Genomic DNA, 8,076 nt, shown 5'->3' with positions numbered 1-8,076 from the left:
TCATAAATTGAAGAAGAAAAAAAATACCTATCTACATTGCAAAGAACAAATTGTGGAGGATGGCTTCTTTCACCAAGAACCCTTTTATACAGATAGGAACATCAATAGACTTCCACATTCCACTGCCCTGCCTTCTTCAAGTTCCTTTACTACTTAATCCAATCAATGCCTGCAAATATATATATATATATATATATATATATATATATATATATATATATATATATATATATATATATATATATATATATATATATCAGCTCAAAAGTTAGGAGTGTAAGGAATGGATATACAATCTTCTATGCATACTAATTATATATTGCAAAACATTAGGTGGTCCACAAAGCAACAGGTGATACAACAATGTAGCACCAAAATTATATATGGCTAAGCAAGGCAGACAGGGAGGCTCTTCTAGGGCTTGAATTTCCCTGGAAACAGGGCTAAGATTGTATATATCAGACTGCCAATGTTGTTAACGGAGATAATTAAGGTTAGTGTTTAGTATTCTCTCACCATTGAAATATGTTTCATATGTTACATTTTGACATCACTGAAATGCTGGGCAGTAATGCCAGAGCTAGACTTCTTCCTCATGCAAGGGATCTTGATGCATTCCTCATTGGCAATGTAATGACTTCCAGCCTGGAAACCAAAAAGATTGTTTAGCTGAGGCCTAAAGGTGATCTAGTATAAACGCTAACTAGGCTTCAATGTAGCAAGACATCATCTTTCATTGCACTAGCGTAAGGCTAGAAGAAATGGAAGGGAAGTGAGCAACTGAGAAAGAATGTGAAACAGAGATAAACAATATCACAACTGAAACCCAAGCAATGCTTTTGCAATGAAGACCACCAGCATTACTAAAACAAAATTCAAAACCAGAGACCAATTTCTTCTATTTGATACTGCAGATTAGGGAAATGAGGTCCCAAACAATAATCACTTAATATCCACGCCAAAGACATATTCAAGGTCGTAGCAGATACCTTCACAGTGCAAAGCTTTGTTATGACAATGCAAAATCATGACAATGCTCTATAGCTATAGCAATTATGGATAAAGCAGTAGCAATTCTGCCAAAGGAAACTGCAACATGGAGGTATGGACTGGACTTGAAGTTTCCATTCTTTTCCATGCCATCAGACTCACCAATATATAAGAGCATACCATGTCTAGGTACACCATCCTGAAACACAAAGATGGAAAAGGATGAGCCAGCTAGATGACAAGGGGAACCGAGACTTTCTTTATTTAATATATGATACATTTCAGTGTGTATGAGATGTTAAAAAAAATAGAGCATGTTATGGTATACATTGGTAGTTTTATGTGATATATGAGATACTAATCTCACTGGGAATAAGTGTGTTATTTTGAGCTTCTTAACAATGTGGTCGTCTCTTATTTGACTTGAAAATGGACATCTCAATCCAATAATTTTCTTTATGAAGCAAGGAAATGTTTGCCTTCACATAAACATGTCCAATACGATGGCATGTTCTATTTATGGTTTTACAGACGTGCAATAATCTAAATTGTTGGTGTCTAAGTGAAGTTTATGACAGTATCTGCTGCTGATTTCAGATCTGATTTCATGGAATTTAATTATACTTGAGTTATATATGGTCAAATTTAGGTGCAGAAGATTTTACCCTAAAAAAATGACGAAATATGAGAAACGGGAGTAGAATGTTAGGGACAGGGACAGGGTTGCAAAGAAACAAAGAGGGAGAGAAACTGCACCTGTAACTGCAATGCTTGATTGTTGATTCATCACTATTGGTCTGTAGAAATGCATCCATCGATATACTGGTACGTTAGATTTTCCAACTCATCAAGTCCCTGAATCTCTGATAACTTCTTGCAGCCACGAGCTGACAGCCACCGCAGCTTCTTCAAGTTGGACAGAGATGGTAACGTTTCAATAGAAATGCATCCATCAATGGATAAGCTCTCTAGATTTTCCAACCTATCAAGTTCCTGAATCTCTGATAACTTCTTGCAGCCACGAGCTGATAGCCACCGCAGTTTCTTCAAGTTGGACAAAGATGGTAATGTTTCAATAGAAATGTATCCATCGATGGATAAGATCTCTAGATTTTCCAACCTATCAAGTTCCTGAATCTCTGATAACTTCTTGCAGCCACGAGCTGATAGCCACCACAGTTTCTTCAAGTTGGACAGAGATGGTAACGTTTCAATAGAAATGCATCCATCGATGAATAAGCTCTCTAGATTTTCCAACCTATCAAGTTCCTGAATCTCTGTTAACTTCTTGCAGCCACGAGCTGATACCCACCGCAGTTTCTTCAAGTTGGACAGAGATGGTAATGTTTCAATAGAAATGCATCCATCGATGGATAAGCTCTCTAGATTTTCCAACCTATCAAGTTCCTGAATCTCTGTTAACTTCTTGCAGCCACAAGCTGATAACCGCCGGAGTTTCTTCAAGTTGGACAGAGATGGTAACGTTTCAATAGAAATGCATCCATCGATGGATAAGCACTCTAGATTTTCCAATCCATCAAGCCCCTGAATCTCAACTAACTTCTTGCAGCGATGAGCTGACAGGCAATCCAGCTTCTTCAAGTTGGACAGAGATGGTAAAGTTTCAATAGAAATACATCTATAGATACACAACTCCTCTATATTTTCCAACCCATCAAGTTCCTGAATCTTTGATAACTTCTCGCAGCCACAAGCTGATAGCCGCCGCAGTTTCTTCAAGTTGGACAGAGATGGTAACATTTCAATAGAAATGCATCCATCGATAGATAAGTTCTTTAGATTTTCCAGCCCATCGAACCCGCGAATCTCAAGTAACTTCTCGGAATAACAAAGACGTAGATTTGTCAGGTTCTGAAAGAGCGAGAGATCCAGTACCACTTCTAATGATTCCAACGATGATCCGATACCTAGTGCTGCTGGTGGGTGGCTTAATTTCAAATGCTTTAAGTCTGGTTCTAAAAAAAAAAAGTTTGGTACTATTCTCAAGGGAGGTGGGGACCTCCAGTTGAGCTCCAGGTCTGTCAAATACTTCAAATCCTTGAGCTCCTCAATTAATGACCCATCATCATCCAAATCGATTTTTAATTTACGCAATCTTTTAGGAAGTTTTCTAATTCTAAATGATGGACAACGGTCTACCTCCAGTCGCTCAAGGGAGCCCAATTTCTCTAGGCCCACAATATCGAACAACCCATTCCAGTCTGTAATTTCAATTGACACCAGATTCTTCGAAGCCGATAAATTTGGAATTATACTTGAAGACTTGCAACCGATTATCCTTAACTCTTCCAATCCCTCGAGGCCTTCAATTTCAGATAAACCAATGTAGTGCAGGTCTAATTTGCACAATTTTTTAAAGCATTGAAGTTTCGGCAATTTCATCAATAAGGGATGGCTCCATATGCTTAACTCTTGCAGGGAATCCAATCCTTCAAGACTTTCGATTTTGGCTAGCTTCCAGCAACGATGAATTTTTATGCTCTTTAAATTTCTCATGCCCGAGAATCCTAATATTTCTCTCAGGTTTTTACATTCATAAACCTCGAACCTTGTCAAAGTTGAGGGAAGATGAGGAATGCATTGGAGCTGAGGACACTTTCCTAAAGCAAGAGATTCCAGCCTTGGAAAAGCACTGATGGTAGATGGTATCTCCACTAGATTGGGACAGTCCATAAAGTACAATTTCATTAAATTTGGCAGACTTGGTGGGAGTGATTTCATTGTACATCCTGAAACATCCAAATATCTCAAACTTGGAGGGAACTCTGGGAGCGGGATTATGCCCGTCTTTTCATTTTGACGAGCATACAAACTTTCTAATTTTATTTCAAGATAATCAAAGCTATCAGTACTCAAAATTTGGAGGTTTGGCAGGTATGGTAGCCGTATTTTAAAAAAGTTGAAGTATAGCTCCGTTAAGGCTTTCAAGTGGTCCCCCCATCCTTCTGGTAACTTGCAGATATTTGTCTTAAGAAGGTTAAGAATTTTGAGAGAACTCAACTCACAAATTCTGTTTGGGAGACACGTTAACTTGTTGCATCCACTCAAGTTCAATGTGACTAAACTCTTAAGATTACCAATGGAGTCATCAACTTCAACCAAATTGTAACACCTATCAATAAGCAATACCTTCAATTGTTTATTTGTTGACAAGTTTGGAATTCGGGATAGTTTATCACATTGGCTTAGCTTCAGAACTTTAAGAGTTGAGACCTCCTGCATAACAAAACAACAACAACTCGATTATGAGATATTAATTAAATGATGACCTTATATATACATACAATAGATGGCAACAAATTACAATAATTTCAAAATTAGTATACCAAAAAATAATAATAATTTCAAAATTAGAAAGGGGGAAGAAGAAGAAGATGAGCTCTTATTCTTAGAGACCTACCTTGAGATACTGCCAACCCATCCATTTCTCTGTAATGCCACTCAAAGACAAAACCAGAACACACAATTTCCTTAGATTTGTTGGTACAAATTGTTCAGGGCATCTATACCAACTAAGGTATCTCAAGTTTGGAAATGAATGCTCAAGGTTTCCAAAGCAACCCTAGAAAAATCAAGCTCAAGTATCCTCAATCGAGTCATTGCACCAAATCCTTCGATGATCATTTTGTCATAGCCATTATGTTGGAGTCCTTCGACTTTCTCCGTCCCCTGCAAAACAAACAAAGTAATCAACATTCACAAAGCTTACTCACCATCCATGTATAATGGAATAATGACCCCATTCAAGTTATTATAATATTACAAGTTGGGCTGTGGGTGTAGGATCCTTTGTACGATGGATCCACCCATGCATGTCTAACATCTGATTTCAAATGCTACATTTATTCTAAAAGATATCTTTAGTTAAAACTACATAGAGTCTAATTCTTTAAATCATTAGAATGAAAAAGAAAAGAAAAAACACAAATTTACATGTATTAGTCGTTTATTGAGAACAAACCTCTTGAGTACTTAGTATTTCCTTTACGTCCTCAAGCGACCGCAACCTACTACGTTTCCCTGGCTCGTCAAAGTTTTCTTGGCGAACAATTTCCCTTCCAAGGTCTCTTAGCTGATCATGCATGCTGAACTCATTTCTTTCATTTATCTCAATGAGTGACTTTAGGCAAAGATTTTCAATTCCTAAATGTGGGGCAAATGTAGAGTCATCCCATATATAAGATGCAGTATCTTTTTCCATTCCAATAAAAAAGCAAGCAATATCGAGAAACATCACTTTCTCCTCATGGTTTAATCCATCATAACTTATTCTTAATGTCTTTTGCACCTCATTGTTAGGGTTGTTGGCTAACTTCTGCACTACATCTTTCCATATGGATTCTGGACATAGAAATAAAGTTGAACCAATAACTTTAAGCGCCAAAGGAAGTCCTCCGGTAGTTCTTATCACGTCTCTTGAGAGTTCCAAATCTTTCTCTGGAGGATGATCCGTCTTGAAGGCATGCCTACTAAAAAGTAGAAGTGATTGATCTGGATTCATTTCACTGGGCTTGTATGGGTTGTCCACTCCAAGTCTATCTAAAACACGCTTGTTCCTTGTGGTAATTATGATTTTGCTTCCAGCACCAAACCAACCGCCCTCCCCAATTATTGCATTCAAATTAGTATATTCATCAACATCATCAACAATGATAAAAACTTTTTTACCAGATAATCTTTGCTTAATCATAGCAGTTCCTTGAAGGACACTACCAATGTTTGTATTCTTCTCGTTCAAGGTGTTGTTGACAAGTTCACTTTGCAAGTGGACAATTCCTTCTTTTGTTTTGGCAGTTTCTCGAACATCTTCTAGAAAGCAATATCCTTGAAAATCATGATAGACTTTGTTGTATACACACCTGGCAATTGTTGTTTTACCAATACCCCCCATGCCAAGTATGCCCACAATCCCTTTAGATTCAATGCTCAGCAACTTCTCTATTTTTTTGACATGAGAATCCATTCCAACAATGTCCTTTGAAATAGTCATAGGGATCTTGTCTAATTTACTCCAAACTTCTTTGACAACTAATTTTACCAACTTTGCTTCATGCCTGCATTGTTCCAACAAAAAGAAAAATAAATGAGTTGAATGATGATATGTATATCTCGGCTTTTCTCATTGAAAAGCCATTTGTTAAGAGAATAAATGAATGTCACAGGTCTTTGGAAAAAAAAAAATTAAATAAAAAAAGAAAGAAAGAAGAAAAGAAAAGAACAAGCTCCAGCGGCAAAACTTTAGGGGGTCATGATGAGTGACCTTTCAAAATTTTATTAATTGCAGAAATGGTGTCAATTGGAATTACATTGAATCAGGCCGAAGTTTTCATATTGTTTTGGCTCTGATTTCCTGGTTACTCAAATAAATCCTTGCATGCGTTCAAAGAAGACTGACTCATGGCCTAGCAATCAATGGAAGGGACACTAACTAGGCTAAAACTTCATATACCATGTTAATTAATATTTACCAAAAGAAAGAATGCAAATGCAAAACTCATCTAAATTGGAGAGAACGATGAACTTTGAGGAGCTTGACCGGGGTGGGCACTGAACATAATTTCGGTAATCAACGACTGTTGAAAACCATAAGTAAGCTATTAATTTAATGAAGGTAAAATAGTTGTACGCAGGGAAAGAAATTTCGAAAATTTACTCTCTGTTTCTCTTTCTTTCAGGTGAATCTGAAGTGAACCCCATTCGGATTACTTTCTTTTCTGTTCAAGTCATCAGAAAACCAACCATCTATAGAAATTCTGAGATTCTGGTTCATAGAAAGAAGTAAATCATAAGGTCTTACCCATCAGCAGTATTCTTGAGATCCCAGCCTGTCAATTGACCAACGTCTCTCAAAGCCTTCCTCCACTCCAATAGAGTCTCTTTGTCGATTTTTCTCTGATGCTGTTGGAAAGCGGTCCCATAGTTACCAGTCTGGTTCCGAACCTCTGTTGGATCTACGTGATAGAAAATAGGGAACACTATCATTATTTGTCTTGTTGGGCCTTCCTTCTTCTCCTTCCTGCATTTCGAGATCTCGGCGAGTTCGCGGAGGCACCACTTGCTGGAAGCATAACCTTTTGAGAAGATTATAATGGCAACTTTGGACTGACGGATTGCAGAAAGAAGTGCCGGACCAATCTTTTCTCCGATTCGGAGTTTTTCGCTGTCTCTGAACGTGTGGATTCCCTTACTGTCAAGGGCTTCATACAGGTGGTCGGTGAAGTTGGTGCGGGTGTCCTCACCTCTAAAGCTCAAGAACACGTCGTATTCCTGCCCAGAGCAAGAAGAGCTGGAATCTGAGGAATCACAGTCTTGTGTGGCAGAGGATGATGATGATGATGATGATGATGATGATGATGATGATGATGATTCATCGGTTCTCGTTGCAGGAGGAGCATCATCAGTAACGCTGTAGAAGAGTTTCTTCAGAAGAAGAAGGGCGAGTAGAAACCCTCCAACAATACAAAGAGCATACATTTTTCTCCCCTTAATTTCAATTTTCAAGATGCCGCGGATGAGATTTAAGAGCAGAACCTGGAAACTACACTTAATTGGTTTTATCACTTTTGCTTTCTCACTGATATTCGGCTGCAAAGACGAAGACCACAAGAGAAATGAAATGAAACGAAATGAAACGAAGTAGCTTGAACTTGAAGGTTCCAGGGACTTACTTCACCTGCTGCCTCAAAGTCAAAGATGGCAACACTTTACTTTGAATCAAATCTAACGCTTGATATCACCTTGTGTTTGAACGAATAATAAGTCAGATATTTTTTACCATTTTATTTTATCCAAAATCAAATCAAATCAGAAAAGTGAGACACGGTGGGACTGGGGGGAGAGAGAAAGAGAGTGCAAGAAAAGAAACATGTGAGAATTCTTCGTTTATTAAAAAGGTTTTAAAAAAAAAAAAGACTGAATAAATAAAAAACTGAGTTCCATTATTATTATTATTATTATTATTATTATTTACATGTGACATCCTATCATATATCATATCATCTACTTCCTTCTACTACTTTCTTGTATCATTTTCGTGATCAACCCATTTGATTATGATAATGTGTT

At 37.6% G+C, this 8,076-nt stretch overlaps 1 pseudogene across 1 annotated transcript; it reads right to left on the bottom strand.

Annotated features, from left to right (window-relative positions):
- Positions 1–263: 263 nt before the first annotated feature.
- Positions 264–7,698, bottom strand: LOC149010914 (disease resistance protein L6-like; annotated as a pseudogene). Its single transcript, XR_016174325.1, has 5 exons — positions 6,809–7,698; positions 4,973–6,065; positions 4,412–4,680; positions 1,747–4,227; positions 264–1,189 (listed from the first exon to the last, which is right to left on the bottom strand). The product of XR_016174325.1 is annotated as a disease resistance protein L6-like (transcript).
- Between the last annotated feature and the right edge of the window lie 378 nt (positions 7,699–8,076).

Source organism: Hakea prostrata, chromosome 7, assembly GCF_041222555.1.
Source record: "Hakea prostrata isolate BN-2017 chromosome 7, UWA_Hpros_2, whole genome shotgun sequence".
Taxonomy (NCBI): domain Eukaryota; kingdom Viridiplantae; phylum Streptophyta; class Magnoliopsida; order Proteales; family Proteaceae; genus Hakea; species Hakea prostrata.
The sequence above is the reverse complement of the archived record's forward strand: the minus strand, read 5'-3'. Positions and strand labels throughout refer to the sequence as shown.